Below are 17302 nucleotides of genomic sequence, written 5' to 3'. Positions count from 1 at the left end.
TCTTGTTTCATACCATCTAAGTCATCTACTAAACAAACTCTTGCATTTCACAAAACTTGAACCAAATCATCTTTCAAAGGTTTTAACTTATGTCTTACTCCATCCTTAGTCAATTTGTAAGTATTGGTATAACCGTCATGCATTTCTTTCCTATCAACTGCCAAGGTCTTCCTAACAACATATGACATGCATCCATACTAATAATATCACATAATATTTCATCAAAATAACCTCCTATCTTAAATCTTACCAAACTTTGTTCACTTCCCAAAAGTTTCTTATCATCTTGTACTCATGCTATCCTGTATGGATTCAGGTGTTTCTTCTTCTCTAGCTTCAATTTTCTCACCATTTCTTTCGACACAAGGTTGTCCATGCTTCCACTATCAGTGATGACATTACACACTTTTCCTCACACTTGCATCTTGTTTTGAGCAACTTCTTCCTTTGATCAAATTCATTGTCTTCACTTAACAATGCTCTTCTTGTCAGTAGGACTTCACCTCCTTCGGCTTCTTCTGACTATGATGTCGACCTTCTCTCGTGTGTCTGTGTTGCGGTCTGCACGCGTCCTCCTTTTTTGCTTGTGCTTCCCTCGCGCGACCTTTGTTCTTTGCTCATCCTCATTTTGGTTGTTCTAGACGGCCCAACCTTTCTCTACTCTCTGCTTCTGCTCGCTCTGCACTACTTTGCCATGGAGTCACTGGTAGATCCCCCCTATCCCGTGCATTACTCCCCTGCATACTTACCAGCGGAAACTATCTCCCAATAGTGTGGTCCAAGATCTGCTCGATCGGGTGGCCAAGGTCGAGAACGAGAATCATTCTTTGAGGAAGTTTGTTCATGACTTCGAGACCTCGCTGCAAGACATCTCCACCAAAGTTTTGTCACTGGCATCTGAGAATAGTGAACTTCATAACCAGCTGAACACCAACATTGAACAGGTACTTTGAAAAATACAGACATTCTGGAATTAAAATCCAAACAAACCAAACTCATCACTCTACAAGATTCTCTCAAGACTAAAACAGAGCATCAGTTCAAATCCTGGGCTACGATTTGTAGCAATAATGGCCCTCCTTTGGTAGGAATTGAAGAACTCATTTAGTCCAAGCTCGTTGAGGAACGCTCAAGGCGTTCCCGCGAGCTTAACCTCAAGGTGTGTGGTCTCTCTCTCTCCTCAGATCCAATGGTTACTGGCTCTTCATTCCTTTGCGACTACCTTGGTATCAGCGGTATCATTTTGGATAGGGCGTGCATCAGTCACGATTCCACCCTTTTTCTTCATTTTCAGTCCATTGCGGATTGTTTGTGTGCGCTTAGGGCCAAACGGAAGCTTTTCACATTGCCTACAAAGGTTTACCTTGATGAGGATCTCACTAAGACACAAGTGGCAGAACTGAAACAGTCTCGGGGGCTGGTTGTTGAGGCTAGACGCATTGGTAAGTGGGTGGTTATTCAGAACCTGAGGGCCATCATCAGGGATTCTCCTCCCCCCGGGTGGGATCCCAGCCACCCTACTGCTACCACCAAATGACGGTCCCCCCATGTTCGAGTGGCTCGCCAGGCAAGGGATTCATCCCTCGCTGTGAACTGCTAGAATGGGAATCGGTCTTTTTGGTTGTCACCAGGCTCACTCTTGGATGCTTTAGGTTCTTCTGACATTCTCCTTCTTATGGAGAGGCATGAGAGCCCTGTTTGTCCTCTTCCGAGCATCGCTGGTTGCCACTGGCATTCTGCTTTTAGGAGTGAGACTAGGAGCTCTGGAGGGGTCCGTGGGTCTGGTGGGGTTGCTTGTCTTCTCAGAGATCGTCTTCGGAATCAGATCTCATTGGTTTCCTCCGATGTCAATGGTAGATTCATGTGGGTCCGGTTCTAATACGCTGCTCCCCATATCAGGGACTTATTTATTGGTGTTTGTTACTTTCCTCCGGCCTCTTCTTTTTATGTCATTCATAATAGTCCAGACGGGGAACCCTTTACTAATCTCTACAATTGCATTACACAATTTTTTGTCACAAGTGATATTCTCATCATTGGGGACTTCAATGCCCGTACTCAGACTGTGCAGTCCCCTATCCATAACCGAGCGGTTGATTCCCTATCCATCGACGATATGGACCTCACTCCTTTGGGGCTCCTCTGCTCCTCGAAGGACGCCTCAAGTCCCTTGACTAAGTATGGTCGGCACCTCCTTCAGTTTTGCGAATCTCTAGATTTGGTTGTTTGTAACGGGTTAGCTTGCTTTTCAGGCTCTCACTCTTTCACTTACAGACCTCGTGGTGGTGGCTCTAGTGTGGTCAATTATGTTATATCCAACCGGTCGTTCCTTCCTTCCATTAGTCGCTTCGTCATTATCCCCATTCCCTTGGTTGATCACTCTCTTCTTAGTCTTTCCATTCTGTTGTGACATATTCACAAATCGCCCCATTGCAAATGGGGACCCCTGCTTTTTTCGCTTTATGGGGTTTTGCTTTCTAGGTTTTAGAGTTTTGTCTGTTAGCCTTTGCTTTTCGAGTGTCGCCAGGGGGATCAATAGGATGGTCAGCTTTGCTTGAGCAAGGTGAGTCTTTTAGGGCCTCGGAATTAGGGTTTCTTTGAAAGTCTTCCTTAGGGCCTGGTTTTGCTCTTGTTGCTAATTGTGTCTTGCTTGGCGAGTGAGTATCATTCTTGAAGGTCCGAGCTAGGTCAAGTTGGTGAGTGATGAAGTCTGGAATGTCATCCTGATCTTCAAATGCCCTGAAATTTGGCTAAGTCTGGAATGTCCTGATCCTGAAATTTGGCTAAGTCTGGAATGTCCTGATCCTGAAATTTGACTAAGTCTGGAAAACTGAAGAATCCTCCCAAAACTAGATTTTGCAATATAACTCCTGGAGGTCTAAAACCACTCTTAAACATCCTGGAAGTATATATGGAATATAACTTAAAGTATAAGAAAGAAGAAATGTTATATTCCATAAAATGATCCTGACGGAGAGTTCAAAAAGTCAAATTTCGCTCCTGACCCTTCCAAAGGGTCCAGAGCGAAATTCTCCATAAGACATTCTACATTGCCCAAAGTCATGAACTAGTTCATTCCCAGGCATTTGTGAAGGCAAAACGCTTGTTTGGATGAAGAAATGTGAAAATGAAGTTAGGATTTTGGCCAAGATTAGGAATTTCGCTCCTAACCCTTCCAAAGGGTCCAGAGCGAAAATCTTTATAACTCTTGTTTTCCTCCTTATTTTGGCTAGGCCTTGGCTTGATGGGAGATGAATGGGTATGTTTTGCCTTGAGAGGGAGTTTGATTGATTTTGAAGAACAAGATTTTGGCCTAAAGGAGAATTTCGCTCCTGACCCTTCCAAAGTGTCCAGAGCAAAATTCATCATAAACTTCATTTGCTACCTTGTTTGACCTTGAAACCTTCTTCCTCAGGTGGAAAATGATTTAATCTTGCCTCTTGAGGTGGTTTGAAACTTGAAAACTGAGCAATTTGGCCTGGAATGGATATTTCGCTCCTGACCCTTCCAGAGGGTCCAGAGCGAAAATCTTATTAGAGCTTATTTCTTCCTAACTTTGGCTAGGTTTTGATGTGCAGGGTATCTTGGAAGGAAGATTGGACATTATTGTTACCTTTGAAGATTTGGAAAGCATGAGTAAATGAAGAATTTTAGCTAGGAATGAGATTTTCGCTCCTAACCCTTCCAAAGGGTCCAGAGCGAAATTCCCAAATGCTCTTATTTTGCAATGAAAAAGGTCAAGATTTTGGCATGAATGAAACGAGAATAATTTGCTTTTACCTATTGAGGTTGTTTTGACTTGGAAAAATGAAGGATTTTGCCTAAAAACTAATTTTTCGCTCTTGACCCTTCCAAAGGGTCCAGGGCGAAAATTTCTCTAACCACCTATTTTTCTTGCAAAATCAAGTCAAGTTTTGGTTTTTATGGCTTGGGTGAGAGAAGAGTAGTGTCTTTTTCCTTGAGAGGTGAAATCAACTTGAAATGATGATGAATTGAGCCTGAATTACGAAATTCGCTCTTGACCCTTCCAAAGGGTCCAGAGCGAAAATCTCTATAGGAGACATTTCTTGCTTGGTTTGGTCGAATTAAGGTGTCCAAGACATGATGAAAGGAAGAATGAGCATATTGAAATCCTTAGGCATGTTTAGAAGTTGTAAAAATGAAGGATTCTAGCCAGGGGAGTGAATTTTGCTTCTGACCCTTCCAAAGGGTCCAGAGCGAAATTCCTTATAAACCTATTTTTTAGCCTTTCTTGGACATGAAACTTTATTCCTAGCACAATGAAAGATGAAATCCTACCTTGCAAAGAGTTTTCAAGGTGAAAAAATGAAGATTTTTGGTCAAGATTGAGAATTTTGCTCCTGACCCTTCCAAAGGGTCCAGAGCGAATTTTCTCAAAATCATTCTTTGCTATCAAGTTTTGCTAAGGCAAGTATGGGATAAGGTGAAAAATAGAAGGAATTGCCCCTGGGAATGACTTGAAGTGCTAAGAAATCAATGAAAAGTGAAGGAATTGAGCCAAATAGTGAATTTCACTCCTGACCCTTCCAAAGGGTCCAGAGCGAAATTCCTAAAAACACCTATTTTCCTTGCAAGGTCAAAACAACTTTTTGGTTTTTATGGCTTGAATGGGTATGAGGAAGTGTGTTTTTGCCTTTTGAAGATGATTGAGGTTGAAAAGATGAAGCAATTGAGCCTAGAAGAGATTTTCGCTCCTGACCCTTCCAAAGGGTCCAGAGCAAAAATCCTCAAAGTCATCCTTTCTTCCAAATTTTGGACTAAACCAAGCTTAGACATGGGTGTGAGATGGCATTTGGATTGCCTTAGAGTGGAAATGGATTACCAAGAATGCAAGTTTTGAAGCCAAGAAAGAAATTTGCTCCTGACCCTTCCAAAGGGTCCAGGGCGAAATTTCTAAATCCTCCTTTTTTCCTTGCAATTCAAGACAAGATGTTGCTTTTCACGACTTGGAGAGGAGTGAGGCATGATGTTCTATGCCTAGGAAATGATTTGAAGTTGAAAAGATGAAGGAATTGCCCTAAAACCTAATTTTCGCCCCTGACCCTTCCAAAGGGTCCAGGGCGAAAATCCTAAAACCAACATGTTCCTTTCAAGTTTGTGCTAAGGCAAGACTAGACCAAGGTAGAAAAGGCCTTTGAGACCACTTGTGAGTAGATGTTTGTTTCAAAATTTGATGATTCTAGGTCAGAGAAGGAAAATCGCTCCTGACCCTTCCAGAGGGTCCAGGGCGAAAATCTCAAAATCCCCTATTTTGCCTTGCAAGAACAAACCAAGCTTGGGTGGAGTGAATGAAGAAGACCATTGCCTAACCTTGAGGGGTGGATTGAAGTCAGAATGATGGAGGAGTAAGCCTAAGCATGAAAAATCGCTCCTGACCCTTCCAGAGGGTCCAGGGCGAAAAACCCTAAAATCACCTTTTTCTCCCTGATTTGAGTGAGACTAGGCCTGGACTACAATGAAAGAACCTATTTGGAATGCCTTGAAGAGGTTTTGGACCTTCAAAAAATGAGAATTTTGAGCTCGAGAGAATTTCGCTCCTGACCCTTTCAAAGGGTCCAGAGCGAAATTCCCAAAAATGCAATATTTCCTTCAAAGTTTTGATGAGCTAACCTAGTGATGGAGATAAATGGACCCTGGAGATTGCCTTGGAGGAGTTTAATGATCAAGCTAAGGTAAATTGTGACCTAAAAAGAGAAAATCGCTCCTGACCCTTCCAAAGGGTCCAGAGCGAAATACCTATTTTCACCCAATTTACTCATGTGAAATGCTAAAATTTGAAATGCAAGACTTTGATTAGGTCAAAACAAGCATGAACTCGCCTTTCGGAAGATTTTGGAGTCAAGAAAACAAGGTATTCAAGTCCTAATTTGAAAAATCGCTCCTGACCCTTCCAAAGGGTCCAGGGCGAAATCATCAAAAAGCCTATTATTCAACCTTGTTGGATTAAGTCAAAGGCAAATTGCAAGATTGTGAAGACAAAGTCATGGAAAGTTGCAAAAATAAGTTGTGAAGTTTTTAACTCATGAAGTGAGTAAGTCTAGATGAGAGGTTCAAACAAGTCTTGAAATAATCTAGACCTTCATCATCTTGGATATTTCAATGCCTAAGGGAGAAAGGAAACTTCATTAAGCCTCAATCAAAACTTAATATTCCCAAATTTTCTCTAAATTTGCCAAATTCAAGACATTTAGGGAGGCTAAAGCAAGTTCGCATGAATTAAGGCATTTGCAATTGAATTAATTAGTTTTCAAGCCTTAAAATAAATATAAAATTCACCTTGGAAGCCTTGTATTTAATTTTAAAATTAAAAAGGTTAAGGTGAGCGCTCAAGCCTTTTATTTTGTCTTTTTTAGGCAAGTCGGCCGCCTTTTAAGTGGGATTTTATTGTATTTTATTGCTAATTGACCTAGGTCGGCCTTATAAGGAATTAGGGTGAGCGCCCTATATAAGGGAGGTGTATTGTGGACAAAATGCAAATCATTCATTCATTATTCACATGCGAATTTGAGGAGCAGATTAGAGGAGTGAATTTTTTAAGTTGGAGGCTAATTTCTAGAATTTGCTTAGTGTTTGGAAGCTGGTGGAAAGCGAAGTTCTTTTGAAGGCTGATTGAGGCATAATTCATCCAAAGGGAGACCAAAATTCGATCCTTATCCAGCAAAATCTGATCTTCTTTCTTCATTTTTCCAAGGTTGATAGTTAAGCTTTCAAAGAAGGAGGTATGAAGAATCAAATTTTTGAAGTTTATATTCAAGACTTATTTTGATTTCATAGCAATCTTTTAAAAATCCAAGTCTTGTAAAATCTGATTTCCATTTGTAATTAATTTGAAAATTTATAATCCTTGGATTTATCATGTCATTTTCAAATTAATATCTTAAATCATTCCCTTGAAAGGTCTTAAATTCTATGCTTTAAGGTATGATGTTCAAAGACTAATTTTAAATTTTTGTGTAGGCATCAAATAACGACCTCCACAAGATCAGACCAAGACAAGGACGACCTTCTCCGGCCCAACATCATTAGGGACGACCTCTTCCAATCCAGCATTCGAAGGAAAGGTACACCATCCATCCTGCACATCGAAGACAAAGGAAGTTAAAGCAAGGGTTCGTTGAAGAAGCAAACAGTTTCAGAAAAGTTAATTAAACTAGCTTCTCAGCAACATCAAATTGAATATCTACCAAGTTACAAGTGTCAGACAAGGTGGCATCCCAGTCATCACTCCTCCAGACGGATTGGTCCACCTCAGCGTGTCTAGATTCAATGTACCTGACACATGGGAGATGGCACAAACTTCGATGTACCTACCCCGAGTATCCATTGGTCGAATATTCCAGAGAAGACATGTGTCCAAATAATGCAATTATTTCATTGGTCAGAATTAAGTTTGTTGTAACAAACCCTAATTAGGCTTTTCATTGTAAAATCTCAGCCATTGATCTCAAATTGATCTAAGCCATTGAATTGTATTGTGGGCACTATATAAGCTCTGGCTCCTCATTTGTAAAGGCTAATAGTTAGTCAGTAGTTAGAAGGTGAATAGTTAGAAATAGTGAATAGTCAATTGATAGAATAGCAATTAAAGTAGAATAGAGAGAGAAGGCAAAGATTGTTGCCAAGATGTTGTTGTAAAAGACTTGTAAAACTTCATTGAAGAAATTGTGAAATTTATGGGTCGATTCAACAATTTGCATGGTCTCTATACTTCTCATATTTGATTTCATGTTATTAGATGAGTGGAAGAAATGTGTTTGATTGATGGTGAAATTCGTATATCCATACTACTAGTAGTTTGTTGATTGCAGACTTGCCTTGTGTAGTCAACTGGAATCATTTAGCTTAAGCTTAACTTCAATTGTCACTTCTTCATTGATATGCATCAGCCTGATGGTGTCTATGCCTGTAGCGATGATCTGAACATCATAAAGTTTTCCTCCGAAGATCGCACTAACCTTGTGGAGATGGTCCTGGGATGTCAAAACAAGACTTAGTTAGAATTTCATCAAAGATCATTCATTGCTCCTACATTCTTAGTGTCGGAATTAGATCCTTTCCTCGCCCTCATCCTTTTCCTTTTTTTCAAAATCTAGACTAGTGAAATCCTGTGTTCCAGTAATATTCAAAGCGAATCAGACGTTCAGTCATCAAGTGTAAGTCCCCTTGTGATTCCAGCAAAATCACATCATACCACAGAGAGCTTATCCACGAGTAGAGATCCTACAAAACAGAACCTTGGAGCTTCTCCGATTGATCCTTCTGCGATATCTTCAGCATTCAGAAGCTTTATTCAAGAGAGAATAAGGTACCTTTAGGTATTTTATTCTGTGTTCGCATGTGCATAAAAAACACATCAACACATTCCTTGCGCCTCACCTCTCCCCGCCCCCTCCTTCCCTTCTTCCCTCGCCGTCTCCTCTTCTCCCCTCCGTCCTCCCCGTACTACTTTCTACTTTGACAAGGGGGATCCTAGCCTCTTTGTTTACCACTTCAAGCAGCTTCTCCCTCCAGACTCCCTCTTCTTCCCCATTGAGTGTGTCACCACTAAATTCTCCCGCCTTTCCACTATTATCTGGGAGGTTGCCTTGTTGTCTTTCCCCCATTCGACCTCTCCTTCTGGCCCCCATCCCAGGACTAGGCGCTCTTGTCCTATGAACTGGTGGTATGACAGTGACTGTAAAACCTTACACCAACTTCTCCGTTCTTCTTTTACCCTCCACCACCCCTCCTTCGCTTGGATGAAAACCTCCTACCGTCGCCTACTCCGCTGCAAGAAATGCCTCTTCATCTCCCAATGTGGTAGTGCCCTTTGGACCTCCCTTTTTCATTCCCCAAGACCTTTTGGCATACCCTCTTACCCCGCCATTCCCCCCTCCCCCTCGAGTTGGATCATTACCTGTTGGTATCCCATATTTCCATACTCTATGACATCCCTGGCCAGCTCCCCATCCATCCCGCCCCTCCTTCCACCTGCCATCTTTCACTTGCACCATCATCCAAGAAGCGGTGAGAGTCATGAAGACTAGTAGGGCTGCTGACGAGGAAGGTTTTCAGGCTAATTTCTTCAAGCATGGTGCCATTGTTTTGGGTGCTTACCTCTCCAACCTGTTTAATCAAGTGGTCTACATGGTTTTTCCCCCTTCTTGGTCCCACCACATCATCCATCTGATCCACAAGTCAAGACCTCCATCTGACCCCAACAATTACAGGACCATCATTGTCAGCCACACCTTCTCCAAGCTTTATGCCACGGTCCTAAATATTCTCCTCTCCAAAGAGCTTGATCATCATCATAGTCGTGCTAAGGGGCAAGCGGGTTTCAGGCAGGATTATTAGACCGTGGACCACATCTTGACTCTTCAGGCCATCATTAAGGAGTCTCGTTATCGTGCTTCAAAGGTTTATTGTTTGCTTTGTGGACTTCTGTAAAGCTTTTGATACTGTTCCGAGATGGGCTCTTTTTCAGAGGCTGCATGACATTGGTATTTCCGAGACACTCCTGATCGCTATAATGAGAGGGTTTTGGGTAGGCTCAAAACCCCTACTGGGTTTTCCAGCTTCATCAACAGCTCCATTGGTGTTATATAGGGCTGCCCCTTGTCCCCTACCTTGTTTGGCATCTTCATTGATGAGCTCGAGGATTTCCTTCACGAGCATTTGCTAGAGAGTGATGGGTGTTATCTTCATCAGGTTTTGATCTCTATCCTTCTTTTTGCTGATGACATTCTCTTGGCCCCCTCCCTTGAGGGTCTGCAGAGGCAGCTAGATTGTTTGGCCTCTTTCTGTGGCCTGAGATAGTTGACAGTTAATCTAGGGAAAACTAAGGTGATGGTCTTTAATAGTCTCAAAACCTCTCATCTTCAGCTCTCCTTTGGTGGTTCCAATATCGAGACTATCTCCTCATATGTATACCTACGGATAAAGTTCTCAGGCCCCCGTTTCAGCATGAGACTATCATTCAGTCGCGCATCAACAAGGGGTATGGTTCTTTGGCCCTTCTTGAGAGACAATGCTTCCGCCATCACTTCCAGGACACCTCGTCCAAGATGACTCTTTTGGACACTCTCATCTGACCTACTATACTTTATGGCTCTGTGGTCTGGGGGCCCTCCCTTTTGGAGTTTGATTGGGTTTGTATCGAGCGGATCCAAATCCTCCTCCTTCGATGCATCATTAGGTGTAAGCAGTCCACCCCCCACAATATCATTTTGGCTAAGTTCGGTGTTGGAGTTTGTGAAGCCACGAAGATGGTGAAGAAACCAGGTAAGATCAAAGATGGCCTTAAGTCTGAAGGGGCAGGCACCCTCCCCTAAGGGTCTGCAGAGGCAGCTAGATTGTTTGGCCTCTTTCTGTGACCTGAGATAGTTGACAATTAATCTAGGGAAAACTAAGGTGATGGTCTTTAATAGTCTCAAAACCTCTCATCTTCAGCTCTCCTTTGGTGGTTCCAATATCGAGACTATCTCCTCATATGTATACTTGGGGATAAAGTTCTCAGGCCCCCGTTTCAGCATGAGACCTGTCATCCAGTCGCGCATCAACAAGGGGTATGGTTCTTTAGCCCTTCTTGAGAGACAATGCTTCCGCCATCACTTCCAGGACACCTCATCCAAGATGACTCTTTTGGACACTCTCATCTGACCTACTATACTTTATGGCTCTATGTTCTGAGGGGCCTCCCTTTTGGAGTCTGATTGGGTTTGTATCGAGCGGATCCAAATCCTCCTCCTTCGATGCATCATTAGGTGTAAGCAATCCACCCCCCACAATATCATTTTGGCTAAGTTCGGTGCCCGCCCCTTCAGACTTAAGGCCATCTTTGATCTTATCTGGTTTCTTCACCATCTTCGTGGCTTCGCAGACTCTAGCACTAGGTGCCACAGGTACCCCTACCCTACCTATTGCTCCTCAGAGGCTATTGCTTCTTCATCCCCTTCTGAGAGGGCTCATTGTTGGTTTGTCGAGGCTTCGGTCCTCCTTGGCTATATTGGGATCGAGATTGATCATCTCCCCCCCTTCCAGTATTCTCTTGATGCCCCTCTCCATCTTCTCCCTTCCAGACAAAAGTTGAACAGATGCATCAGAGACGACATTTACAGACAATACATTCATACCACTTGGGTCAACTCCCATGGGGGCCTTCACCCCAAGATGGCTTCCTATGCGGAGTACTTTCTCGAGATACAAGATGGACTCATTGTTCGTCCCTCTTAAATTTCACGCCATTAATCTCACTCCCTCTAGATCCCCCTTCGTTCTTTTAGGGTGGGGTCACACCGGCTTCGGGTCGATGTTGATCACCAGTTGGACAGGGTTGAGAGAGTTTGCCAGCTTTGCGACACCAATGTGATTGAATCAGAGGAACACTTTATCTTTCGATGCCCTATTTACTATGAGATCAAAGGGAGGTTCTACTGGCTTTTTAAAGAGACTCGGACTCTCTCCTTCTTCTTCAGGTTCACCGATCAAAGATGCCTTGCTCTCTACTTACAGGAGACTCTTAGACTCTGAGATCATTCGATGCAACGCCTCCCGCGCCCTCCATCTTGCCAGCTTATCACCTCCTTCTACGGGCTTCACTCCACTCGTGGTACCAAAAGACGGTTGGCTACCTCTCCCAATCACTCCAAATCAGTGAAGCCAAGCCCTGCAGAATGACCATGCATCGTTCCCCTTCCTCTAGTCAGACTCGGATCACTCAGAGGCATCGCCCTTATCCCTCAATCTTGAGGTTTTTCTCCTATGCTGCAACCCCCTAGGGTTGCTCGGCTAGTCTCTGCTCTCAATGTTGTGATTGATTTGCTTTTGTTGTGTTTCTTGCCGGCACCATTTGGTGCCCTTGCTGGTGGCTGCTTTCCTCATTTGTAACCTCCAGTCCCTTTGACCCATTTGTGGTCATTTGTTGGACATTAGTAAATTTATCTTATCTTATCTCTATTCTGATTTTCTGATCTTCCTTTTGGTCTTTCCTCTTCATGAGGGCATTCAAAGGCCTTATGACCTTATTCACCACACTTATAGCAGGTTCCTTTGAAAGTTCCTCTTCCAAAACCTCTACCTAATCTTCCTCTACCTCTTGAAATTTGATCTCTATGACCATACGAGTCATCATACCTCTGAGTTTTGATGCTGCTTTGGCCTTCAAATTTCTGGTTTTTCCTGATTAGAATCCTCATCCCAATCTTCATATGACCTTCCCTCTTTCTTTTCATTTCTGCCTCTTCCTCTTTGCTTACTTTCATACCTTTTACTCATACTTTCCTCAAATTTTTAAGGCAAATTGATATGCATCTTCCATGGTATAAATCCTTATCAACGACAACTCTTCTTTAATGCTTGGCTTTAACCCATTTATTAACAGGCTATCTTCTCCTTGTTGACCTCTGAATGGATTGTTCTGATTAAAATTTTATCAATGTATTCTTGTACTATTCTACTTCACTGTCTCAAACTTTGCATTTTCTTCAACAAATCTAACTCATAATCAACCGGTATTTTCTATTCATCTTTTCTACCATCCTATCTCATTTGTGAATCTTATCTTTACCTCCTCTTCCTCTTTCAAGTTGCACCTTTCTCCACTAAATAGAGGCTTTCAACTTGGTCTTTGCAAACCTCACTCTGTCAAGATCTTCCACCTCCTCAAACTCAAAATATTCCTCCACATCATTTTTCCAGTCTATCAGCTCCTCTGGATTTAAGTTCCCATTGAAGGTAGGAACATCAATCTTCGGTCTCTTTCCCATTCTTGTCAATGCCCTTACTAAAGGATCATTCAAACCTGTTGTTGCTACTTCATCTTCAACATGTCTTTCATCATCTACATCTTCTACAGTTTCATCCTCTTCACCTTCAAGTTCTCTTTTGCAAGCAATCCCTCTTCTTATTTATTTTTGTATGACTTCAACTTGCCTACTCAGGGCTCTAAAATCATCAATACAAACATCTGGAGGATTTCAACCTTCATCACTAACTCTTCCTCCACCCCAAACATGCAGGGCTCCTCTCACATACATTTTTCACAATACCCACAAGCTCGATCATGGAGAAAACTACCTCCCTCCAGGAAATCTGCCTGCACACTCAAGATCTTTTGGCTTTTATACCACTAATGCAATAAGAAACAAACCTACCTATGAACTCAAACTCGAGGACAAAACAACAAAGCATTGGCAGAGACTCTACAAACAAGAATAATATTATTCATCTAATCTACAACAAAACAGTTACATTTATTGGCCTGTCAATGGCCTTCTCTAATCTGCCTTATAATGCAAACAAACTATGCAAATTTACTATTGCACGCATTCCATATCTCCATTCCTATGTCTTCCATGTAGCATTATATTCTCAAATTCCCATGCACCCTGTCTTCACACCCTTCTAACTATACGCAGGTCCAATATCCTTCTCCTTTTCACTCCCCCAAAAATCTGATCACATCCTCTCTGTACTCATCCCCTTTGCAATCCAAAAATATTTCCCCCTCTTATGCCCTATACAGTTTTCCAATTTCTATGCAGCTGTCCCCTCTCTTCCTTGCTACGCAACATACCCCTTCTCCCTGTTTGCACCTCTATCACATTATGCCATTCGATGCCCTTACTCTTCCATCTATTACACTTCCTCCTCTATTTCTGAACCACACTCCCACGTGGCTTCATTTTCCCCTAATTTATTCACTGCACATACTCATTATAGTCTGCATCTATTTAATTCAAGATAACCGATGCCTTCCATTTTATGTATGGGCTGGGAGGATGTCCAAACAAAGTTTCCAAAATCAGTCCAAAAATTTAAACCCACTACCAATCGGTCCAATCCCACTACTAACATTTGGGAGTCTCAAATGAGCCTGACAAAAAAAAAAAACATAAACACCTATAGTCTCGTGCCTACAGGAAGCAAATTTAAAAATTCAAACTTGGAGTTCTCTTCCTCCATGTGGATGCCCTTGCATCAAACATGCTTCGGTTTGCGGGCATAGAGGTTGTGATGAATGTTAAGGGCTTTATTGCCCATGACTTTGTTTCTTCCCTTAGCCTTTGTTTGCTCCAGCTATGGCAATTGGGGTTTCTTCGATATTCTATGACAAGGGTTGCTTGGGCGATTTTGGATGTTGGTTGAGGCATACAAGTTTTCCCTACTCCTTTCCCTAGATTTGACTACTTGGTTGAGGCTTCTATTGTCATTTTCCACATCCATTTGTTTGCTAGTCCTATTGAGGTGGATGGTCCTTTAATGAGTATGGTGTCTCTACTAGCCTCGTCCCAATTATTTTTCCAAAGTTTCCTATTGAGGTGAAGATTGATCCATTTCTAGACCACATGCCAACATCTCCTATTGAGGTGGAGTTCATTCTGGAAGTAGTTGGGACCCATTAGTGTTGCGGGTTCTTTCCCTCTCATGGCTTCTAGTTCTAACTAGGTTGGTTCCATGGTTACAGTGGATTTTATTGTTGTTGATCCTATAGAGGTGGTTCTAGAAGCAAGGTTAGCTAGGGCTTTATCTACAAGTTGGATGGTCACAGCTGAAGGGTTATTTCTCCCCTATAGGAGGCTCATGCAAGGTTCTTGGCTCAGGTTTCTGTCTATTTTCAACCTCTTCTATTTTGTCGCTTCTTCTATGATTCTCTTTAGTCACTTTTCTCCTCTTTTTGATTTAACTATAGCTGGTAGCTAGTTCATGCCTCCTTTGTATTGGGGTTCTTCTTTGGACCCTTCCTTAGTTGTTCTCATTACAACTCAAGGTGATATTTTAATATTTTCAAGGTCACTATCAAAATCTGAAGATCATGAGAATGTAATCTCAATTCAAGGTTGAGACCCTTGTTTCCAACCAGTTAATAATCCAGTCAAAAGCCTTTGGTTTCATTAGTCTCACTCCTTGTGAGACTCGTCTTTCTCACCTTTTTGGTGGTTTTTTCTTTTTGTTTGTCTTCTATGCTTTGATAGTCGAACTGTAACAGGTTTGGGTCCTCTCTCATGCTTACCTAATCAAAACATCTGAATGTTTTTGGTGCACATCCTCCTTGCAAACATGGATTGATGGTATCCCAACATCAAATTGATGTTTGAGAAATAAACCACCCCATGCAGCTCATCAATGAGCTCATTGATCCTAGGAATGGGATATCCTATTGTTCAAGACTCTATAATCTATGCACATTCTCATGGTGGCATCATTTTTTTTTTCAAAGGACCACTAATGAAGTAAAGGGACAAGGGTTGGGTTTGATGTGGCCCATTCTAAGCAATTCCTTTACAGCCTTCTCTATCTCATCTTTATATGTCTTTAGATAACAATAAGGAGTGATCATGAAAGGCTTAGAGATTGGTTCCAACTCTATAATATGTTAGAATCCTCTATCTAGTGGCAATCTTAAAGGCATATCATTGAACACCATACTATGCTTATCCAAAAGAGTTTGAATATCAACATGATAATTGTGTTGCTCACCAAAAAACTAAATAGTGTGCATGCCCTACATCACCAAGAAACTTGCTGCCCATGCAACCTGTCCCTTACAAAATGTTCTTTCCAAAATTTAGTTATCACTTGTGGTGACCCCTCAAGCATAACTCTAAGAGTCACATATTTTCCTTGAGATTTAAAATTCAACTCCATGGATTAATAGTTATAAGAGAATTTCCCAATAGAATGCAACTATTGCACTCCCAAAATGATATTTGGTTTCCCTAACCCCACAACATAAAAATCATCACATACGTCAAACACCGAGGGTTATTTTGAGCTATCACATGAACTTTTTGTAGGGGATTGTGAACCTATCTACAACAATGACGATGAACCCCAAAAACTCCCCTACTTTCAATTTTCTCTTAGTCAACAAGCTCTCATCAACGAAGTTTTTGGGTGGCTCCCTATCTACCAATACAATAGTCTATTGCTCAGATAATACCCCATAAAATCTAAATGGGTGGTACCATTGTGCTCCCGAAAGAGCTACAAGAGTGTCATTACCATCCACTATGTTGCTACTATCTTTTATGGTTTCTCCTCTATAGTTAGTTGTGGCTTTGATTCTTCAAAATCATTCTCTTCATCAAACACCACCCCTATGTAATGTACTTGACCATTGCCAAGACATTTGTGATCAAGTTCTCAGAGCTCTCTAAAAATGAAACATAGCTTCTTTCTCTTGAGTTTAGTTATGGTATTGTCATCCATCTTCTTCATTGTAAATGGTCATTGTGTAATCTTTTATGGCTATAAGCTTAATCCACCCCTTTGAAGGTCTCCCTTCTGGAATCTAGCAATAACTTGTTTATGACTATGATGTAAACTAATTCCTTAACACAAAGGGCTCAAGTGTCAATACTCTCTCGTAGCTTCTTGCAATGAAGGCAGTGCAAAGATCTTAACTAGGCCCCTAAGAGGCTCAAATAAACTCTCAACAAAGCAGAAAATAATCTCCTCTAAAATATTAGGTACCATTACTACAACTCTTTGGAACTTTGCTACATACGCATCCAATGAGGTTTGTTGTTTTATTATGGTTAGCTCTCTTAAATACTCTTCCTCATCCTTCAACTCAAATCTGTCAAAATTTGGTCAAAATTTTCATAAGTTTGCAAAAGGCCATCCTTTGTGTGACAAGGCCATAAAGCCACCAACCATATATTACTCCCTCCAAGTGCAAGGTAGTAAATTAAATTTCTCTTTCTTCCTTCATGGGCTTAGTCTAAAATGTGTTTATAGTTTCTACAACCAAGCCCCAACAGCAATCTTGTTTGTGCCATCAAATGGGTGTGCAATTAATTTGTTTATTTTATGCTTCAATTCCTTTCTATGGTCACCTTGATTATTTCCTTGGCTTCTTCACACACCTTTGATATAGCTGCCTTGAAATAATTGCTCTTTCCTTGATATTCTCCGAATAATCTATCTAGCTCTTCCATGGAAAAAGTTTCTGGCTCCACTTTGACATTCTAGTATTTTCTTGATTTTGTAATGGGATGGCAATGAGCATGTTTTTCTGGTATGCAACAATTGTGTCAACAATTCAATCATTCTTTCTTTGCCCCATCCAGATTCCTATCATGGTGTCTTGAAACAGGTTTACTATTTTCTCTTTTGACTTGGGTCCTTTGTTTTTTGCAATACCCCACAGGTTGGCAAGATGTTATCTCCGATACCATTGTTATAACCTCTCTAAAAATTGCATAACTTACTATATCTGAATTTATAAGAATGCCATACTGAAATACTATGTTTTACTGAAAACATATAATTGAATTACACATATATTGCATGCTAA

This window comes from Cryptomeria japonica, chromosome 5, assembly GCF_030272615.1.
Source record: "Cryptomeria japonica chromosome 5, Sugi_1.0, whole genome shotgun sequence".
NCBI classification, from domain to species: Eukaryota; Viridiplantae; Streptophyta; class Pinopsida; order Cupressales; family Cupressaceae; genus Cryptomeria; species Cryptomeria japonica.
This window is presented reverse-complemented; position numbering follows the sequence as displayed.